This window comes from Microcaecilia unicolor, chromosome 1 (assembly GCF_901765095.1).
Source record: "Microcaecilia unicolor chromosome 1, aMicUni1.1, whole genome shotgun sequence".
NCBI lineage: Eukaryota > Metazoa > Chordata > Amphibia > Gymnophiona > Siphonopidae > Microcaecilia > Microcaecilia unicolor.
In genome coordinates this window covers 588,781,383-588,803,566 of record NC_044031.1, presented here as the reverse complement: position 1 = coordinate 588,803,566, position 22,184 = coordinate 588,781,383, and the positions used below count along the sequence as shown (strand labels likewise).

Sequence of the window (22,184 nt, the reverse complement as noted above, 5' to 3'; positions counted from 1 at the left end):
GGGTGCTGGAGGTAATCCGGGACGGTTACAAGCTAGAGTTTGCTTGAAATCTGTCAGATTTTTTTCATGGAATCCCCTTGGAAGTCTCCAAGGAAGATGGTGGCGGTCAGGGCACGTTGGAAATTTGATTCGCTTAGGGACCATGGTCCCAGTTCCGGTGACGCAGCGAGGTCTTGGCCGTTATTCCATCTGCTTCGTGGTTCCAAAGAAAGGCGGTTCCTTTCGCCCAGTGCTGGATCTTAAGGGAGTAAACAAAGCTCTGAGAGTGCGTCACTTTCGCATGGAAACGCTTCGGGCAATTATCGCCACAGTTCAGCCAGGAGAGTTCTCACTTCCCTCGATCTCAAGGAAGCTTACTTACACATTCCCATTTGGCCGCCTCATCATCGGTTTCTTCGGTTCGCGGTTCTGGGTCAACACTTTCAGTTCCGGGCACTTCCCTTCAGTCTAGCTACGGCCCCTCGGACGTTTTCCAAGGTTATGGTGGTAGTCGCAGTGTTTCTGCGACAGCAAGGGGTGCTAGTGCATCCCTATCTCGATAATTGGTTGATTCGGGCGTTGTCTTTTCAGAACAGCGTTCGGGCGACAGACCAGTTGGTCAGTCTGCTGCGGTTGTTGGGGTGGATCATCAATCAGGAAAAGAGTCACTTGGATCCTTCTCAATCCTTGGAATACCTTGGGGTTCTGTTCGACACCCGGGTAGGCAGAGTGTTCTTGCCATATAGCCGGCGATTGAAGCTGCAGGTGCGGAATCTTCTGCGCAGTCTAGCACCCAAGGCCTGGTACTATGCTCATGTGCTGGGATCGATGGCAGCCATGCTGGAAGTGATTCCGTGGGCCAGGAGTCACATGAGGCCTCTCCAGCGATCCCTGTTGAGCCGCTGGTCTCTGGTGTTGGAGGATTATTCAGTTGATGTGGGAACCAATGGTCAGGCTGGAAATGTGTTGGTGGCTCCGAGTCAACAAGTTGTGTCTAGGAATGCCCCTGGCAGTGCCGGAATGAATAGTGGTGACTTCAGATGCCAGTCTGTCGGGATGGGGAGCCCATTGTCAGGGACTCATGGCACAGGGTTTGTGGTCTCGGATGGAGGCTTCTTGGTCCATCAATTGGTTGGGGCTGAGGGCAGTTCGTCTTGCATTGCTGGCATTTCAGGTGGATCTGACGGGGAAGCCGGTTCGGGTCCTCACCGACAACACGACGGCGGTGGCCTATGTCAATCGTCAGGGTGCACCAAGAGTGTTCATCTAGCCAAGGAGATGACGTGTCTATGCCGTTGGGCGGAAGAGCACTTGGATCAGCTCTCAGCAGCGCACATAGCGGGAACGCTGAACACAGAAGCGGACTTTCTGAGTCGCTATATGTTGGATCCGGGGGAGTGGGAACTCTCCGTGCAGGCGTTTTCGTTGATCACGAGGCAGTGGGGAGTTCCGGATATGGACCTGATGGCGCGGGCGGACAACGCCAAAGTGATGCAATTTTTTAGCCGAGGCAGGGATCCCCAGTCTCGAGGGATCGAAGCCCTTCTTCATCCTTGGCCATGGGCCACTCTTCTGTATGTGTTTCCGCCATGGCCTATGATAGGCAGGATTTTGGGTCGAGTGGCGAGGCACCCAGGTCGGGTGATTATTGTGGGGCTGGATTGGACCAGGCGTCCGTGGTACGCAGATCTGGTGCGCATTCGGGTCGACAATCCATTGCGGCTGCTCGCTCTTCGGGGTCTGCTGCGTCAAGGTCCCATCCTTATGGAGGATCGATCCCCATTTGGTCTTACGGCCTGGCTATTGAGAGGGCAAGGTTGAGACGTAAGGGTTATCTGGAAAAGGTCATTGCCACAATGTTGACAGCTAGGAAGCATTCCACGTCTACGGCGTATGCTAGAGTGTGGAGAACCTTTGAGGCGTGTTGTGCGAAGGCTTTACGGCTTCGGTTTCTTCGAGCTTGACTTTTTTGCAGGATGGTCTTGACAAGTCTCTGTCTTTGAGCTCCATGAAGGTTCAAGTGGTGGCCTTAGCTTGTTTCAGAGGTCGTTTACAAGGGTCTTCCTTGGCCTCTCATCCGGATGTTGTTAGGTTTTTGAGGGGAGTCAGTCATCTGCGTCCTCTGCGGAGGTCGGTTTTTCCTTCCTGGAATTTGAATTTGGTGCTGAAGGCTTTCCAGCGGCCTCTGTTTGAACCGCTGTCTCAAATGTCGGTTAAGGATTTGACTTTGAAGACAGTTTTTTGGTGGCTATTTCTTCAGCGAGATACAAGCTTTATCCTGTAGAGATCCGTTTCTTCGTTTTACGGAAGCAGGCATATCTCTTCGGACAGTTCCATCCTTTTTGCCTAAGGTTGTTTCACGTTTCCATATGAATCAACAGCTTTGTCTTCCCTCCGGTGTCTGGATGTTAAGCGGGCTATTAGATATTTGGAAGTGACTAATGATTTCCGTTCGGATCATTTGTTTGTTCTTTTTTGCGGGTCCAAGACGGGGACAGCAAGCTTCTAAGGTGACAGTGGCTCGTTGGTTGAGAGATGCCATCGCCTCAGCTTATATAGCGTTCGGTAGGGATCCACTGACTCAGCTCCGAGCTCATTCCACTAGGGCACAGGTGACTTCTATGGCAGAGGCTAGGTCGGTTTCGTTGGAAGAGATTTGTAGATCGGCCACCTGGTCATCGGTGCATATTTGTTCAAAGCACTACAGAGTGGATGTAGCAGCAAGGGCTGAGGCTGCGTTCGGTGCTTCGGTTCTGCAAACTGGGGTCTCTGGGTCCCACCCTATTTAAGAACTGCTTGGGTACATCCCACCAGTCTCTGGATTGATCTGTGGGACGCTATGGAAGGAAAAATTAGTTATTACCTGATAATTTTCTTTCCATTAGTCCCGACAGATCAATCCAGAGGCCCTCCCTGGAGTTTTCTGCATACCTATTTTCTAGTTTTAGGTTGTTTTCTGGTTTCAGGTTTGCAGTTCCAGTTTCTTGGATTGTTATTGTTTCTTCAGGGTTCTTTGGAGCAACTTCCTTGTTTACTGTGAGCTGCATGAGTTCCTCCCGCGATTGCAGTGGGGAGGAATAGCTCTCGGTTGGGAGTTGGACATTTATTTAGCTTTGATATGGATAATACTGAGGTTTGACTAGCTGCACATGACCATATAGAGCCTCAGAAGTTCTCTCTATCTCCGCCTGCTGGCAGAGGGACATAACCCACCAGTCTCTGGATTGATCTGTCGGGACTAATGGAAAGAAAATTATCAGGTAATAACTAATTTTTCCTTATAAACTGGAGTTCTCCCGTTACACTGCAGATTTTTTTTTGAATCTCCACGCAAGCGCCAGCCCAAATATCAAGCAGTTCAAGCCACTTTGCAATGCTTCTTCATTTAGGCACAGTCGAGACTGTTTCCAGTTGCAATTGGGGAACGGGAAGTCGTTCCATTTACTTTGTTGTTCCAAAGAAGGGACCTTCGTTCTACCTGAGTTTGGACTTCAAAAAGAGTCCGAGTGTTGTTCAACATTTCACAATGGGAACATTGCAGTCTGTAATAGTTTCAGGCCAGCAGGGAGAGTTTCTAACCTCCCTGAATCTCAATGAAGCGTGCTTTCATGTTCCCATTTCACCTTCCCACAGAAGATTTGTGATTTGCAATCCTTGGAGAATATTATCATTTATGACCATGTCATTCAGCCTTTCCACATCACCAAGGACATTTTTTTCAAGGTCATGGTAGCAGAGGCACCTTCCTTCTCAAGGATGGATTGTAGGTTCATCCATACCTCGCAATTGGCTGATTTGTGACTCTTCCTATCAATAGAGTCTGCAAATTTCATCCAAGATAGCTACTCTTCTTCAGCCCTCAGGATGGTTTTCAATTTCACCAAGAGTCAATTGTTTCCAACACAAATCTTGGCATATCTGGTAGTGATATTCGATATAGGCTTAGGGAAGACATTTCTTCCTGTTGCTCATCAGCAAAAGATTCGCATCTAAGTCAGGTTCTACTTTCTCTAGCAGATGCTGGGGTCTGGGAATATGTTCAAGTTCTGGGTGCAATGGCCTCTATCTTTGGCATTCTTCCATGGGCCAGATTCCACAGCAGACCACTTCAGGGGTTCCTTCTGTCTCCATCTCTCTTGGACCCTCCAAGCTAAACTCAGCCTCAACTGGTGGATTCAGCGCAGCCTTCCTCTGACAGTTCAGAAGTTCTCTTTCTCTTCAGGCAGCTATCTGCAGCTCGTATGCTGCTAGGGCATGCCTTAGCTGCGTTCAACAGATTTCAGGTTCCTCCAAGAAGTCCAACAGTCAACCTCCTCCTGAATTGCCAGATGTGGAGACAGGGCTGGCATATTTGGCAGATTCCTTGTATGACTTGATTGGGATGTCGACCAAGCAGATGTCTTTGATGGTCACAGCCTATTTGCTGTGGATGCGCCACTGGGTGGCAGATGCAGCTTCAAACAGCAGCTGGTTAAGCCCCTTTTTAAGTGCAAGCTATTGTTTGGTGAGAGTCTAATGAAGTTGGTGGGAATTTAACAAAGTTGGTGAAAGATCTGGGTGACTCAAAGACTCCGCGTCTTCCTCAGGACATGTCTGAATGTTCTTTCTGGTCAGGTCAGGCTCACCTTCTTTTTAAAGATACCAGGTGCCGTTGTAAAGGACAACCTAGTTTTAATCAGAAATCCAGGTATCTGTCCAAGCAGGGTTTCAGAACTCCAGACTTCATCATGTCAAGATACTCCGGATTTCTCTTGAAGGGGTGACGGGGCGCACAGTCCCATCTTTTCTTCTTAAGATGGTTTCTGCCTTTCATCTCAACCTTTGTTTCTTCCCGCTTCCTTGATGTTTGCCATGTGCTCCTACACTATTTGGAAGTGACAGAGTTCCACTGGTTAGATCATTTGTTCATGCTTTGCTCGGGACCTCAGAGAGATATTGCGGCTTCCAAACTCACGCTAGCGTACTGGGTCAAGAAGGTTATCACGTCAGCACATTTACTAGTTGGTAAACCACTTCTGGCCAGATTCCGGGCACCTTCTACCCGAGCTATTATAACTTTTTGTGTGGAAGCCCATCTGTTCTCCCTGGAGGAAGTATGTAGAGCAGTGACATGGTACAGCAGTGACATGGTCTTCCTTGCATATCTTCTCCAGACACTACCGTTTAGATGTCTCTACTCGATCGGATGCATCTTTTGGAGTATCGGTGCTATCCGCGGGAACTTCAGGTTCCCACCCTATTTCAGGACTGCTTTGCTACATCCCACAAGTCTCTGGATTCATCTGCTGCTGACTCTAAGGAATGAAAAATTATTTCTTACCTGATAATTTTCTTTCCTTTAGTCGCAGCAGATGAATTCAGAGGCCCACCCTGTTTTTCCAGCTGTTCCTATCAGTTAGTTCTCTCTGTGTTGCTGCATTTTTATATTTTAGATGGACTGTTGTAATCGGTTTGCATGTTTGCAGTTCTTGGTTTAGTACTTTTCCCAGTGGGGAAGGAGACAGAAACAAAAAAAGGCAAAGATCTGCCACAGAAATAGCAAATCAAAAGAAAAAAAGCAGATCTAAAAAGACAAAAAAATAGAACAGGAGGTTAACAGAAGAAGTGGTTTATTACAAGTTAACTTGTAATAAACCACTTCTTCTGTTATCCTCCTGTTCTATTTTTTTTGTCTTTTTTGATCTGCTTTTTTTCCAGTGGGGAAGGAGAAATGTTATAATTTTGTTTTCTTCTGCTTTGTTATGAGAAATACTAACTGACCAAGGAGCATTCCATCCTATGCACTGCAGAGACAGAGAGCACTGCAGTTCAGTGCTCTCTATTTACACCTGCTGGTAGATGTTCACAACCCACAAGTCTCTGGATTCATCTGTTGCGACTAAAAGGAAGAAAGCTATCAGGCAAGAAAAAGTTTTTTGATTTGCTCTTTTGCCCACAGCCTCCTGACATTGAGCATAGAATTTCAATGTATTGTTTTACAATGAAGCTTAGATCTTTTTCTAGGTGGTGACTCCAAATATGAAATCTAGCATTGCATAGCTATAGTTTGGGTTATTCTTACCTATTGTCACAAGCACCCACTCCTCCTTTCTTTGGAAGCGGCCGATCACGTGTTTAAATCTGGACTCTATTTACTTCCTCGAGCCTTTCGGTCTTCTTAACTTTAGTGCTACTTAAAATAAGAAACAAAAGAAGACACCTCCTCAGACTTGGGGTGAGGTTGCCAGCTTTCCTGTTCTTTATTTCAGGTCACAATTGGGGTTTTAAAAGATGAAAGGAAAACATAGAGTCCAGGTCCACAGTTCATCAAACAAAACTTCAGGCCCAACTCAGCCAATAATCCCTGTTAGCCATGAGGGCCAAATAAGTATAGTTCATGTACAACCAAAAATCCCCCAGTAGCTTTAATGTCTGAGTAACCACAGTTCCTTGAAACAAAAAGAGTCCGCTAGCAGCCTTGCTGGTAAGGCTTTAGAAACAAATACACACATGTTCTTGCTGTGCCTACTACAAGGCTTCTTCCTTCCAGTCTCAGGGCTAGGGATATTACCTCCCCCCCCCCCCCCCCCTTAAATAGGAGACTTATCAGAGTCCTGGCATACGTCTCCTCCAGGGACTTCTCTGCACACACTAGGACTGCCTGCTCCTTTCAGCGGTCCCCTCGAGAGGTCTTGCCCCTCCCCCAGTCTTTTCTCCACCACTGGGAAACATGTAAATAGGAGACTTACCTTTGAAATTTCTTAACCAAGTTTCTGGCATAAATCAACTACTTAAAATGAAAGGAGTTTAGGGAGACCCTCCTTTCTTTTCCCTTTGCTTCTCTTTCTCCACCCTCTCACCAGTTACACTTAATAACATACTGGTGCCTCCCTAAAGGGAAACAAAGGATAAACGGGTTGATTAAGCATACCTCTAAACTCTGGGTTAGGCCTCTGGTAAACCTACTTAAGGTTCTCCTTCCCATGCAGTACCTCAGAGAGGAGCTCCCTGTTCTGGCCCTTCAGCTGGCTGCCTATCCATTGGCCCCCTTTTCCTCCCGGCTGCTTGCTCATATCCACCTTTCTAGCTCCTAGCTGGGTGGAGGTCAGAGACAGAGTCAGTCAGAAGCTCTGGGGCAGAGCATGAACTGACTGTCTTCCCCAGAGAATGGCTGAGACTCCCTCCCCTGCAGTTCCAAGGGTTCCATCCCAGCTCTTTAGAGCAGCTCACTTTGAGACTGGTAAGCACAGGGACAGTGCTTTAATCACCACATACCGCCACCCTTAAGATATTGCCACTCTCTAAAACCATTAGTCTCCCTCTTAGAGAGTTGCAATTTTCTCATGTGAATTCTGACCTCTATAGTTTATTAGCCTGCCCCTCACTTGGCAGGGCAACCAGTGAACTGTCTTTGAGCCTACCCTTTCTATGGCTGTAGGGGAACTAAACCCTTTGCAACCTACTGGTCTTCTCTTTCTAACCTTTCCCAACCCTCCTTTCTTGATCCTGTCTTGAGATTTCAACGCTTGGGGTTCAGCATTTTTGTTTATCTCTTGTTTCCTTAGTTTTGTGTATATCACCGGATGGTTTTCCCCCGATGATAAAGACTCAATATATAACAGGAATTAGAAACATAAATAATTCCCCACAACCTGATTTGAATTTAATAGAATTTCTAGAAAGTTCCATGGCATGTTGGTGATGTTTGCCTTGGAATCAGACCGGAACGATATCTTTAGATTATACTTTCGTCATATTAATGATCTTCTCCTAGGATCTAACATTCAAATATTTCCAGACTTATCAAGAGATAGTCAAAAAAGAAGAAAAGAGTTTTTGGCGTTAAAACCAAGAACTGTTAAAATAGGAGGAACTTTCCTCCTTAAATTTCATTGTAGATGTATTATCTCTTTAAGTTCAACTAATTATGTTTCTTTTGAACCTGGAAAATTATTGGAATTTATAAATAGTAAGGAATAAGTTGTTATTATCCTTGAAAGTTACGCTACTCGGCTATGTATCCTTGTATTTCTTCTGCTCTAATTAGTTATTATGTGTGAAGTTGATTGACTAATTTTCCTAGTACTTGGATCATTATATTGTGGACAAAGATAATATTAACATTTTCTTCTTATTTATTTTTTCTTAAATGATGATGTAACCTTAGGGTTTTGCTGATTTGCTCATGTTTGTGTAAGTGCACACATGTAAATGCAAAATTCATAAATAAAAGATTTTAAAAAAAGACTGGTATTCTCATATGTGGGTGACATCATCCGACAGAGCCCCAGTGCAGATGCTACCCTGCGTTCTATTACTTTAAGAATATTTTGTCAGTGCCCCACTGAGCATGCACAAGTGTCTTCCTGCCCAGTAAGAGCACATGGAACCTGAAGTGCAATATCAAAGCAAAAGAATGCAACAAGGTGGGAGGGTAGTTAGAATACTAGCCCTGCAGTCCTTGAACACCTGCTACAGGTGAGTAACTGCGCTTTCTCTGAGGAAAAGCAGGACTTGGTTTCATACATATGAGAATCTCTAGCTACCAGGATCACCAAAAACAACAAACAGTCTATAGGGGCTTGCAATGGCAAGGCCAACTAGAACCAATAACACTAACAAAATAAACAAGCGTGTTGTGAAGGTGCAGCCTGGAACAGAATTAAAATGGGCCTGGGAGGGTGGAGTTGGAATCTAGACTCAAAACAAATCTGCAGGACTGTGTAACCAAACCAGCTGTTGCATCGGGTATGCTGCTCAAGGCAGCAATGGGATGTGAATGTGTGGACAGAAGACCATGTGGCAGCTCCGCAATCTCTTCAATAAAGGCTGATCTCAAGTAGGCTACCGACGCAGCCATGGCTCTGACAGTGTGAGCCATGGCATGACCCTCCAGAGATAGATGAGAGTGTCTACAAAGTGAAAGAGATGTATTCTGCTAGCCAACTAGATAAAGTGTATTCACCGATGGATGCCCACATCCTATTTGGATCAAAAGAAATAAAAAGCTGGGTGGACTGTCTATGGGCTTCAGTCCACTCCAGATAGAAGGCCAAGGCTCACTTGTAGTCCAAGGTGTGCAGTGCACTTTCGCCAGGATGGGCATGAGGCTTTGGGAAGAACGTTGGCGGGACAATTGACTGGTTAGATGGAACTCTGATATCACCTTAGGAAGAAACTTAGGGTGTGTGCTGATGAAATCTTGTGTAAGATGGATCCACTGCTAGGGCCTGAAGCTCACTCACACTGTGAGCTGAAGTGACTGCCACCAAAAACAAGACCTTCCAGGTCAGGTACTTCGGATGACAGGAGTCGAGTAGCTCAAAAGGGTGAGGACGATGTTGAGGTCCCATTATAACTGTCGGAATTTTGTTAGGTGACTTTGTCAATAGCAAACCTCTCATAAAGCAAACAACTAGAGGTTGTGTGGAGATAAGCTTACCTCCTACCAAGTGATAAGCACCAATTGCACCTTCCAGAGTTGGTTTTCAGAACAGACTGAGAGGTGGAGGACGAATTCAAGCGGGTTTTGTGTAGACCAAATGAGAGGATCTAGGGCCCTGCCCTCACACCAAACCTCCTTTTAAAAGTATAACACCTCTTAGTAGAATCTTTCCTGGAAGCCAGCAGGATTTTAGAGACACCCTCAGGCGACTGTAGATATGCAAATTCTAAGCTCTCAACATCCAAGCCGAGAGGGCCAGTAATTGGGGGTTGGGCGCATATCTAGTTCTGAACGATAAGGGTCAGAAAACAGACCAACCTCCACGGTTCTTCGGAAGAAAACTCCAGAAAAGAGGGAACCAGATGTCCCTCGGCCAATAAGGCGCAATGAGTATCATGGTCCCCTGATCCTGCTTGACTTACAGTAAAGTCTTCCTAACAGAAGGATGAGAGGATAAGCATACAGAAGACCCTCTACTCAGTCAAAGAGGAAGGCATCCAATGTTAGTCTGTCATGTGACCTGAGTCTGGAGCAATACTGAGGGACCTTGTTGTTGAAAGGAGCGTCAACAAAATTCACCAAAGGGGTGACCCACTCTTGGAGTATCTTGCAGGCAATACCCATGCTGAAAGACCACTCATGTGGCTGAATCACCCTGCTCAGCCTGTCCACCAGACTGTTTTCTTTCCCCACAGGTAAGTGGCTTGGACTATGCTGTGGCTGATGACACACTGCCACATCCCTACCACTTCCTGAAACAAGAGGTAGGATCTCATTCCTACCCCCGCTTATTAATGTAGTACTTGGCAACCTGATTGTCTGTTTGAATTAGAATTTGGTTCATCAGCCAATCCCTGAAAGCCTTGAGAGCATTCTGGGTTGCCCATAGCTCTAGGAAGTTGTTTACAGAAGCTTGGCCTCCTAAGCAGACCATGTCCCCAAGGTGTAAAACCCATCTACATGGGCTCCCCTCCCTAGGGTGGATGAATCTGTAGTCAGAACTTAACTGGGGCAGAGGAATTTGGAATGGAAGTCCCAGGTTCAAATTGGGCTGAATCCTCCACCAGAGAAGCGACTGTACTAGTTCTGGAGTGAACGATAACATCCTATCTGTGCATAGTTTAGCAACTGGAGTACATTAGACAAACCCTAGTAGCTCCAAAACCCAAATAGTTCTCTGCATGAACTGTTCAACTCCTTCCTTGATGTGCTTTTGACCTACCAATCATCCAAGTAGGGAAACACATGAACTCCCAGTTTGTGTAGCAACAATGCGATGGTAGAAAGGCATTTTGAGAATACTCTGGGAGCAGATACAATTTGGTACTACAGAAGACAACTCCCTCCACTGTATCTAACTCAGACTACTGGTGGTCCCTACAGAAGACAATTCCCTTCAGCAAATCTAATGCAGATGCGGCTGGTGCTTACTAGCCCCAGCACAATGTAAAATCCCATTCAGTGGGCTCCAGCAAGGGATGCGGCATGTGCCGCAGGAGAGACAGAGAAGGCAGCTTTAGATTCCGAGCACTCCGCTTTTGTGCAAAAACACAGTGAGCAAACACTGTTCCGAAGTGATACTCCTGGTTTGTATGCGCGATCGCTCACACGCTCACCTAAGAGGGAACACTGGTCTGGACCCAAGCACAGCAGACACCAGCTATGAGGATCAGTCCCAGAAATAATTCTGCTGCACCAGGTACAGTGCTTAAAGGTACTGGAATCATTCTGAGATATGAAGGGAAAAATGGTCAATGTCAAATCAAATGGCCCAGTGGTGAGACAGGGAATCTCACGGAAGAAAAAAGGAAGGTAAAAAGAACCTAGCCAGTGCTCAGACCTCAGTAGGTCTTAGGAGCCGAGAAAATAAAAAAAACTTGCCACAAATCTAAGGAAAACTAAAGGGAAGGGGAAAATGTGAAAGAAAGGATAATAATCACAAAGCAACACAAGGAAAGACACCGAATCAAATAGTCGAATTGACTATTGTAACGTTGTCTTGCTAGGTCTAACTGACTTGCAGTTTAGGCAGCTACAGACTGTACAGAACGTAGCAGCCAAGCTGATTTTGGGGGGTAGTGCTATTGAGCATGCCACTCCATTGTTGCTAAGGTTACACTGGCTTGTTTTAAGTTGTTGATGTTCATCTTTAAGATATTATATAATCTTGCACCCGACCACCTTTCGAATTCAATTGTACTGAAGGTATTTTTTTCCACATCTCTGTTGCTGGAATAAGAGGAGACTTAGGAAAGTTTAAAATTTGTAAGTTATTCCTTCTAACCTGATTCTCCAAATATTGAATCTTACGTGTTTGGTAGTTATTATCTTTTATTATCAACATGATGTGGATTCTGAAAAGAGTTAAACCATTCCTCCCACAGAACACTTTCCGCAGTCTAGTACAATCCACAGTACTTACCATGCCGACTACTGCAATAGCACCTTCATCAGTTGCAAAGCCCAAATCATGCAAAAACGCCAAACCGCCCAAAACACAGCAGCCAGACTCATTTTCGGCAAATCACGATTCGAATGCGCAACACCGCTTCATGAAAAACTTCACTGGCTCCCTATCAAGGAAAGAATAAACTTCAAAACCCACACAATGATCCACAAGATCCTCAATGGTGAATCTCCAAGCTACATGTCCAATTTGATCGATCTTCCAGCCAGGAACTGGTCCAAATCTTCTCGAACATATCTCAATCTTCATCTTCCCAACTGCAAAGGCCTCAAATACAAAACCTACTATGCATCCAACTTCTCTGTTATAGGCAGCCAACTCTGGAACGCCTTACCTAGACATATCCGAAAAGCCAATGAACACCTACCCATCCGTAAGCTGCTGAAGACTTACCTCTTCAAACAAGCCTACCCAAACGACCCAATTTAATCCTCGAACCTAGACCACACCACCAATACTACCCACACTCCAATCCTTTCCCCACATCTTTTACTATTGTCCCACTCTATATAACTGTTTCTCAGTGATACATTGTACCATACTTTGTATTGTGTCTGTGGTACTTTGTACCATACTCTGTAAGCTGCACTGAACCTGCTATCGAGCGGGAAAGAGCGGGGTATAAATGCTACAAATAAATAAAAATAATAATATGTTTTTTTGAAGAATGTACCTCAGTTTCCAGAACTTCAACTTTGGTTGCTTGTACCTCTATCTTACCGGATATACAAGTCTGTGTTTGTTTCATCTCCGTCATATCACTACTCAAAGAAGTTGAAATTTGTTGTAGAATGTTACTTATCCCTTGAATTGCTTTCCATAATAATTCTAATGTGATTTCAGCTGGTCTTGTTGTTTTGCCATACCTTCGAGAGGGTTAAGTTGTAATCTTACAGGGTGAGAAAAAAACACCCCTGTCTTCCCTGTTGTGTTGTTAACACAGGGGTTGATGCGGCTGTGGGGCCTCCACGATCAGCTGTTGAAATACCACCACTTCCGGATGTTTCCGTTTGCTGTATCACCACTGGCTCCGACTCTCCTCCTGGTCTCGGAGGTGCTGTAATCAAGGAAGGGCTAAGCGTCACTCCCTCTACGCTTTGGTCCTGTTTGTCTGTTGGTCCTCTCAGAGTGTTGCCTCGAATCCCCGGCGTTTGCAGCCCAAGCTCTTCCAGCGTCGTCTGTCGCATGGGAGGATTATTCGCCCCACCCGTGGAGTTAGGCATATGGGCTTTACCCTTCCTTTTCCCCATTTCTGGGTAAAGGTTTTCCCCGTTGAGGATTCTGCTGGAAGTCAGGAGCTATCAAAACGCACGTCTGCTCTAGACGCCATCTTGGATCTAGCCCGAGAATACCAGTCTGGCTGTCCTTGGAGAACATCTGCTACAGGTGAGTAACTTCTCTTTCTTCACTCTACTAGAAAATTCTTAAGGAAAATGTCTGGTCATCTAGTTGTAAGCTGAAGCTGAAACTTAACTAAGTTTTGCAGCAAGACAATGATCCAAAACATAAAAGAAAATGTGCATTTGAATGGCTGAGGAGAAACAAAATTAAGGTTTTGTATTGGTCCAGTCAAAGTTCTGACTTGAATCCAATAGAAATGCTGTGTGGCAGGACCTGAAATGAGCAGTTCATAAATGACTATGTCTGTTTTAAAACAGTTCTGCAAAGAAGAGTGGGGTAAGATTCCTTAACAGTGATGTTAAAGACATATCAAATTATAGGAAGGTTGTAATTATTGCTGCTAAAAGGGGTACAACTATTTGTTAAGTTTAAGGGGCTGTTACCTTTTCACATGGATGATATGGGTGTTGTTTAACTATATTCCTTAAATAAATGAAGTAATCATTTAAATGTGTTTTTGTGTTTGTTCAGGTTTCCTTTGTCTAATATTACATGTTGCTCAATGATCAGAAGCCATTCAGTGTGACATATCTCTCTATATAAAACGCACCTCCAACGTTCTAATGAAGCCTCTCTTAGCCAACATTCTAAAAGTGAAGGGGGTGAGATCGCATTGTGTCTGCCCCGCCCACGCGTCAAACGTGATGACGTCGAGGGTGGAGCAATGACACTCAACCAATCGCATCGCTCGGCAGCGAAGCGTCAGGGAAGGAGGCGGCGCTCTCGACGTCTAGCCTTCCCTTCGCTGTGTTCCGCCTTCTTCTGACGTCAAGGATGACGTCAAAAGAAGGCGGAACACAGCAAAGGGAAACCTAGACGTCGGGAGCACCGCCTCCTTCCCTGACGCTTCGCTGCTGGAACCGCCACGGACGTAAATTTAAAACAAGAAAAAAAACAAAACACGCATGTTGGGGGGAGAGAAGAGGGTGGTCAGTAAAGTACAACAATGGGAGCGGGAGGGCAGGGGAGAAACGACAGCATGGATGCGAAGGGGGGGGGGGGGAGAAGAGGGCGGGCCAGGCTGGGACATGGGAGAGAGAGGAGCATGGATGCGAGGGGGGGTCATGGAAGGGAGAGAGGGGACTTGCTGGAAAAGGATGAATGGAGGCGGCAGGGGACAGAGGAGCATGGATGGCCATGGATTGGGAGGGCAGGGCTCAGGGAGAGAGGGCAATTGCTGGAAAGGGATGAATGGAGGGGGCAGGGGACAGAGGAGCATGGATTGGGAGGGCAGGACTCAGGGAGACAGGGGAATTGCTGGATAGGGATGAATGGAGGGGACAGATGGGCATGGATGGATATGGATTGCAGGGCAGGCCTCAGGGAGAGAGGGGAATTGCTAGATAGGGATGAATGGAGGGGCCAGGTGACAAAGGAGCATGGATGGGCATGGATTGGAAGGGCAGGACTCAGGGAGAGGGGAATTGCTGGATAGGGATGAATGGAGGGGACAGATGGGCATGGATGGCTATGGATTGCAGGGCAGGCCTCAGGGAGAGAGGGGAATTGCTGGATAGGGATGAATGGAGGGGCCAGGTGACAAAGGGGCATGGATGGGCATGGATTGGAAGGGCAGGACTCAGGGAGAGGGGAATTGCTGGATAGGGATGAATGGAGGGGACAGATGGCCATGGATGCATATGGATTGCAGGGCAGGCCTCAGGGAGAGAGGGGAATTGCTGGATAGGGATGAATGGAGGGGCCAGGTGACAGAGGAGCATGGATTGGACTCACACTTTCACTCTGACTCTCAAACAGTCACTCTCACATACATAGGGTTACCATACGTCCGGATTTCCCCGGACATGTCCTCTTTTTGAGGACATGTCCGGGGCGTCCGGCGGATTTTGCCCGCGCCCACGTTTGTCCGGATTTCTGGACAAACGTGAGCGCGGGTGCGGGGAGGCGCGTGCGTGCGGCGGGCGATCGTCGGCGCCGTGGGTCACCTGGTCTCCCGTCCTCTCCCCTTCCTTACCATGTTCCCTGGTGGTCTAGTGACGTCTTCGGGGCAGGAAAGAGCCCCCTCTTTCCTGCCCGGAGCGCTGCCTCCCCTGTCTATCATCCTTCTCGGTCTGGCTGGGGATTCAAAATGGCCGCCGAGAGTTGAACTCTCGCGAGGCCGCTTCAACTCTCGTTGGCCATTTTGAATCCCCAGCCAGACCGAGAAGGATGATAGACAGGGGAGGCAGCGCTCCGGGCAGGAAAGAGGGGGCTCTTTCCTGCCCCGAAGAGAAGACACTACTAGACCACCAGGGCTAGATCGTAAGTGAGGGGGGGGGGGGTATGTGATGGGGGGAGGGGATTATGCGACGGGGGGGGGGAGTAGGGGCGGAACCCGACCTGAAGGGTCGTGGCATGGGGCGTGGCGGGGGGCGTGGCATGAGGCGGGGTGGGGGCGGGGTAGGGGCGTGACATGTGTCCTCTTTTTCAGAGGACACAAAATGGTAACCCTACACATACACTCTCCCAAACATACACACTCCGAGGAAAACCTTGCTAGCGCCCGTTTCATTTGTGTCAGAAACGGGCCTTTTCCATATCATCAAGCTGATCAATCCATAGACTGGTGGGTTGTGTCCATCTACCAGCAGGTGGAGATAGAGAGCAAACTTTTGCCTCCCTATATGTGGTCATGTGCTGCCGGAAACTCCTCAGTATGTTCTCTATCTCAGCAGGTGGTGGTCACACACAGCAGCAGCTCTGGCTAGGCCTCCAAGCCTAATTTTTAGGTTTTGTTGAGTGCCTGGGGTTGAGGGCTCTTTTGAGCAAGTGCAAACCTGGTGGTGCCAGGTCCCTCCTTTTCTCCCCCCTCCCGCTGGCTCCGTTAAAAAAAAAAAAAATTTTGAACGTCCTTAAAGGCGTTTAATTTCGACGTTTATTTAAGCGTCTATTGCAGCTACTCACTGGGACACCAGGTCGTTACAACTCGGAGCGGACAGCAGGTAATTTTTACCTTTTTATAGCGGGCAGGGGGTTCCCCGATTCTTCTCCTCGTGGCATATGGCGTCGGAGGGCGAGGGCGCAAAGGGTCGCTCCCCGGGTCGCTTGAGCGCTTCTAGAGGGGATGCGGGGGTCTTAAAGCCTGATTCGCCCTTGTTGGGTGACAGTTTCGTGACCGATGAATGTCCCGGTCCTTCCTCCGGCGTGGTGGTTTTTCCCGCCATAAACGCCCATCCCCCGCTCCTCGCCTCCGCCATCTTGGCCGGCCACGCGGCTCGGACGGCTTCTTCTTGGGCCGCCCTTGAGGTTGGAGACATTAATGCCATGAACGCCCTTAATTTGGGCGACGGCACAGAAGCGGCTAAAGTTAAGAGCCGTTCTTCCCGCGCGGCTCCTTCGCGGAGTTTCGCGCCGGACGCCATTTTGGATGCGCAGCATGTCTCTCCCCCGCTATTGCGAGCGCCGGTTGAGGGTGCGTATAGGGCTGTTGCCCAGGCTGCGGAAGTGCACAGTCTGGGGGGGTTTCTCCCCCGAGTTTGTTTTGCTGCTGCATCAGGCCTTCCTCATGCACAACGCTGCCCCTGCTCCCTCGTCTGGTAAAGAGGTTGAGGTTCCCAGAGGTAAACGCCCTCGGGTTGATTCCCAGGCCTTGGAGGAATTTGTCTCCTCCGATGTAGATGAGGGCAGCGTGTCTGAGGTCTCCCAACGGTCCTTTGCGGATTCCTTGGAGGAGACGGATCCCCGCTCGGATGGAGCGGATGACCCCTCTGCAGCGCGGCTTTTTAGCCCAGAGGATTTGCCCAACCTGTTGTTACAGGCCATGGACACTTTGAAGATTTCCTCTCCGGAGGACGTCTCTCCCTCAGCCCCTGTTGGCTCTGCCATTATGCTGGGGACGAAGCGCCCGCCTAGAACCTTCCACGTGCATGATGCCATGCACACCTTAATTGCGGCTCAATGGGATGTCCCAGAAGCGAGCCTTAAAGTGGCTAGGGCTATGTCCCGCCTCTATCCTTTGGCTGTGAGTGAACGTGAGGCCTATCTGTGGCCTACCGTGGATTCTTTAATCACTGCGGTGACTAAGAAAACGGCGTTGCCGGTGGAAGGTGGCACGGCCCTAAAGGACGGCCAAGACAGAAGATTGGAGGCGGCCTTAAGGTCGTCCTTTGAGGCGGCTGCTTTAAGTTTGCAGGCCTCAGTTTGCGGCTCCTATGTGGCCAGGGCGTGCCTGACTATGGTGCAGCGGGCTTCCCCCTCGGATCATTCCTTGAGGGCTGATTGGCCGGCCCTGGAATCGGGCTTAGCCTATTTGGCAGACTTGCTGTATGATGTCTTGAGGGCCTCAGCGAAAGGCATGGCTCAGACAATCTCTGCGCGGCGGTGGCTTTGGCTGAAACATTGGTCTGCTGACCACGCCTCTAAATCCCGCCTGGCTAGGTTGCCTTTTAAAGGCAAGCTGCTCTTTGAGGTCGAGCTGGACAAAATCGTGACCGATCTCGGCACGTCTAAGGGCAAGAAATTACCAGAGGTCAGGGCTCGGGCTAGTACTCGTCCCGGTACCTCCAGAGGACGGTTGCAGGAAGCCCGTCGGTACCGCCCGGGCAAGTCGGGTTCCTCTGCCCCCTCTTCCTTCAAGAGGTATTTCTCCCCCAAGCAGCATTCCTTTCGCAGAGACCGCTGTCCCGGAGGTGCTCCCTCCGGTCCTCCCCCAGGGTCTCGTACCCAATGACGGGGTCTTGGTCCACGCCCCAGTGCAGATTGGAGGACGGCTGTCCTCGTTTCTGGGCGAGTGGACCACAATAACTTCAGACGCGTGGGTGCTGGAAGTCATCAGAGACGGCTACAAACTAGAGTTCTGCCGACCCTTAAAAGACGGGTTTGTACTCTCTCCCTGCAAGTCTCCGGTCAAAGCTGTGGCAGTGCAGCAGACCTTGGACAATCTGATCCGCCTGGGCGCGGTCGTTCCGGTGCCAGAAAGTCAGCTTGGCAAGGGACGTTACTCCATTTACTTTGTGGTACCAAAGAAAGGAGGTTCTGTCCGGCCTATCCTCGACCTCAAAGGGGTCAATCGGGCCTTGAAAGTGCGGCACTTTCGCATGGAGACTCTCCGCTCTGTTATAGCGGCAGTGAAGGCAGGAGAGTTCCTGGCATCCTTGGACATCAAGGAAGCGTACCTGCATATTCCCATCTGGCCTCCTCATCAACGCTTTCTGCGTTTTGCAGTCCTGGGACGTCACTTCCAGTTCAGAGCCCTCCCTTTCGGGTTGGCTACTGCTCCGCGGACCTTTTCCAAAGTAATGGTGGTCATCGCGGCCTTCCTACGAAAGGAAGGGGTACAAGTCCATCCTTATCTGGACGACTGGTTGATCCGAGCCCCCTCTTATGCAGAGTGCGGCAAAGCTGTGGACCGGGTAGTTGCTCTTTTGAGCTCCCTGGGATGGATCATCAACTGGGAGAAAAGCCGGCTGCGCCCGACTCAGTCCCTGGAGTACCTGGGAGTTCGATTCGACACCCAAGTGGGCAGAGTGTTCCTGCCAGACAATCGGATTGTCAAACTTCAGGCTCAGGTGGACCAGTTCCTAGTAGCCTCTCCCCTTCGGGCTTCGGACTATGTGCAGCTGTTGGGCTCTATGTCGGCCACGATGGAAGTTGTGCCCTGGGCCAGGGCTCATATGAGACCACTTCAACACTCTTTGCTGCAGCGCTGGACTCCGATGTCGGAGGATTATGCTGTGCGCCTTCCCTTGGACCCAGCAGTGCGCAAGGCGCTGAGCTGGTGGATGCAGGCAGACAAGTTGTCTGCGGGAATGCCTCTGGTGACCCCAGAGTGGATTGTCGTCACGACGGACGCCTCGTTGTCGGGCTGGGGAGCCCACTGCTTGGGAAGGACAGCGCAGGGGCTCTGGTCTCCTGCAGAGGCAAAGTGGTCTATCAACCTCCTGGAACTCAGAGCCATTCGGTTGGCGCTTTTGGAGTTCATCCCGGTACTGGTGTTGAAGCCTGTACGGGTCCTGTCGGACAATGCCACGGCTGTGGCCTATGTCAACCGCCAGGGAGGTACCAAGAGCGCCCCTCTAGCCAAGGAGGCTATGAATCTTTGCCAGTGGGCGGAAGCGAACCTGGAGCAGCTTTCAGCGGCCCACATTGCCGGAGTCATGAATGTCAAGGCGGACTTTCTCAGTCGCCATACCTTGGAGCCCGGAGAGTGGCAGCTATCTGCTCAGGCGTTCTTGGACATCACGAAGCGCTGGGGCCAGCCGAGCCTGGATCTGATGGCGTCATCGGCCAATTGCCAAGTACCGCGCTTTTTCAGCAGAGGACGGGACCCTCGATCCCTGGGAGTAGATGCTCTTCTCCAACAGTGGCCGACACAAGAGCTTCTCTATGTGTTCCCGCCCTGGCCCATGTTGGGCAGGGTGCTAGACCGGGTGGCAAAGCATCCCGGCAGGGTAATCCTGGTGGGTCCGGATTGGCCCAGGCGTCCCTGGTATGCGGACTTGATCAGGCTCTCAGTCGACGATCCTCTGCGGCTGCCAGTGGAGCAGAGCCTGTTACATCAGGGTCCCGTGGTGATGGAGGATCCCTCCCCCTTTGGTCTTACGGCCTGGCTATTGAGCGGCAGCGTCTGAGGAAGAAGGGCTTCTCAGACAAGGTCATCGCCACTATGCTGAGAGCGAGGAAGCGCTCTACTTCTACTGCTTACGCCAGGGTTTGGCGTATCTTTGCAGCGTGGTGTGAAGCAGGCTCACTTTCTCCCTTCACTGCTCAAATTTCTTCAGTGTTGGCGTTCCTGCAAGAAGGTCTGGAGAAAGGCCTGTCGCTCAGTTCCCTTAAAGTCCAGGTAGCGGCTCTGGCTTGCTTCAGGGGCCGCCTGAAGGGTGCTTCCCTGGCTTTGCAGCCAGATGTGGTGCGCTTTCTCAAGGGAGTTAATCACCTGCGCCCTCCTCTGCACTCAGTGGTGCCTGCGTGGAATCTCAACCTGGTACTAAGAGCATTGCAGAAGCCGCCTTTTGAACCCTTGTCGAGGGCATCTCTGAAAGACCTGACGTTGAAAGCAGTCTTTTTGGTGGCTATCACTTCAGCCAGAAGAGTTTCCGAGCTCCAGGCGCTCTCATGTCGAGAGCCTTTTCTGCAGTTCACTGAGGCAGGAGTGACTATTCGCACAGTGCCTTCCTTCCTGCCCAAGATTGTTTCTCGCTTCCATGTGAATCAGCAGCTCTGTCTCCCTTCCTTTCGGAGGGAGGACTACCCAGAGGAGTACTCTGCTCTTAAATATCTGGATGTGAGACGAGTCATCATCAGATACTTGGAAGTGACCAATGATTTCCGGAAATCGGATCATCTGTTTGTCCTGTTTGCAGGTCCTCATAAGGGTCTGCAGGCTGCTAAGCCTACAGTGGCAAGATGGGTCAAGGAAGCCATTGCAGCGGCTTATGTGGCCGCGGGGAAGGTGCCGCCTATCCAGCTGAAGGCTCGCTCCACGAGAGCTCAGGCGGCCTCGATGGCAGAGGCCGGATCCGTCTCCTTGGAAGAGATATGCAAGGCGGCAACTTGGGCTTCGGCTCATACATTCTCCAAGCATTACCGTTTGACTGCGGCTGCACGGGCGGAGGCCCGGTTTGGAGCTTCAGTGTTGAGGTCAGGGATTTCAATGTCCCGCCCTGGGTGAGTACTGCTTCGGTACATCCCACCAGTCTATGGATTGATCAGCTTGATGATATGGAAGGTAAAATTATGTATAATCATACCTGATAATTTTCTTTCCATTAATCATAGCTGATCAATCCATAGCCCCTCCCAGATATCTGTACTGTTTTTATTCTGGTTGCATTTCAGGTTCAAGTTTAGTCTTCAGTTACTTCAGAAAGACTTCGTGTTCAAGTTTTTTCACTTGGATTCTTCAAGAGTTAAGACGAGTTTGTGTGCTGCTGCATTCCTCTCCCCCCCGTTTTACGGGGCTGGATTGAGACTTAAAATTCTGCCGGCACTCCCTCCCGCTTCGTGCGGCTGTAGGGCAGCTTTGTACCCCTCCCGCTTCGGCGGTGTTAGGGTCAGTCAGCTCCTCCCGCGGTTGCGGTTGCAGGATAAGCCAGATCCCCCCGCATCGGCGGGTGTGGTGTCCCTCCCCCGCTCCGCGGGGATGAGCTGGACGGATTCCCCTCCCCCACTTGTGTGGGGATGAGCTGGGTTAATTCCCCTCCCCCGTTTCGGCGGTGGTGAGCTGGGCAGAGTGTCCCTTCGTGGGTGTAATTCTCTAAGTGCTGAGTCCTGCGGATGGAGCTTTGATATCGACATACTGAGGAGTTTCCGGCAGCACATGACCACATATAGGGAGGCAAAAGTTTGCTCTCTATCTCCACCTGCTGGTAGATGGACACAACCCACCAGTCTATGGATTGATCAGCTATGATTAATGGAAAGAAAATTATCAGGTATGATTATACATAATTTTACCTTTTACTAGTATGCAATAATAGAGGAAACCAGCAGGGGGCAAATTCTTTTTTACATCATTGTTGGTTAAATCGGAGAGGGATGTGTAGAGTGCTCCTAAACTCTTCTTCATTTCTAACTTTTTTAACTTACACACAAAATGTTTGTCTTTTCTAGACAGAGATATATATCATTTTTAAACCCTGAAAGTACAGTTCTCATTTCCTCCTGGACTCCATTTTAGTATTCCGATACCTTCTGAAACATTATTCTGTTTTTCACTCATATCCTTTGAACTTAATGTCCACCAGTGTGAATGCAGTGAAAATACAGGGGCAAGGTAACTAAAATTGTACTGTGAGTTAGTAGTTTTATGTATGTATGCAGCATACCCTCAAGGAGTATTTTTGCTACTATTTGGATTTCTGCCAGATACTTGTGACCTGGATTGGCTACTGTTGGAAACAGGATACTGGGATAGCTAGATCATTGGTCTGACCCAGTATGGCTATTCTTATGTTCTTACGTACGTATTTACAT

At 49.0% G+C, this 22,184-nt stretch overlaps 1 protein-coding gene and 1 long non-coding RNA gene across 3 annotated transcripts in view; both read left to right on the top strand.

Annotated features, from left to right (window-relative positions):
* Nucleotides 1-22,184, top strand: part of ASAP1 (ArfGAP with SH3 domain, ankyrin repeat and PH domain 1) — an 803,986-nt gene that overhangs the window by 197,710 nt on the left and 584,092 nt on the right. The window lies entirely within an intron of this gene.
* LOC115480502 lies at nt 8,670-9,429 on the top strand. The gene is made up of 3 exons (XR_003943836.1): nt 8,670-8,757; nt 8,887-8,888; nt 9,419-9,429. It is a non-coding gene; the product is annotated as an uncharacterized LOC115480502 (long non-coding RNA).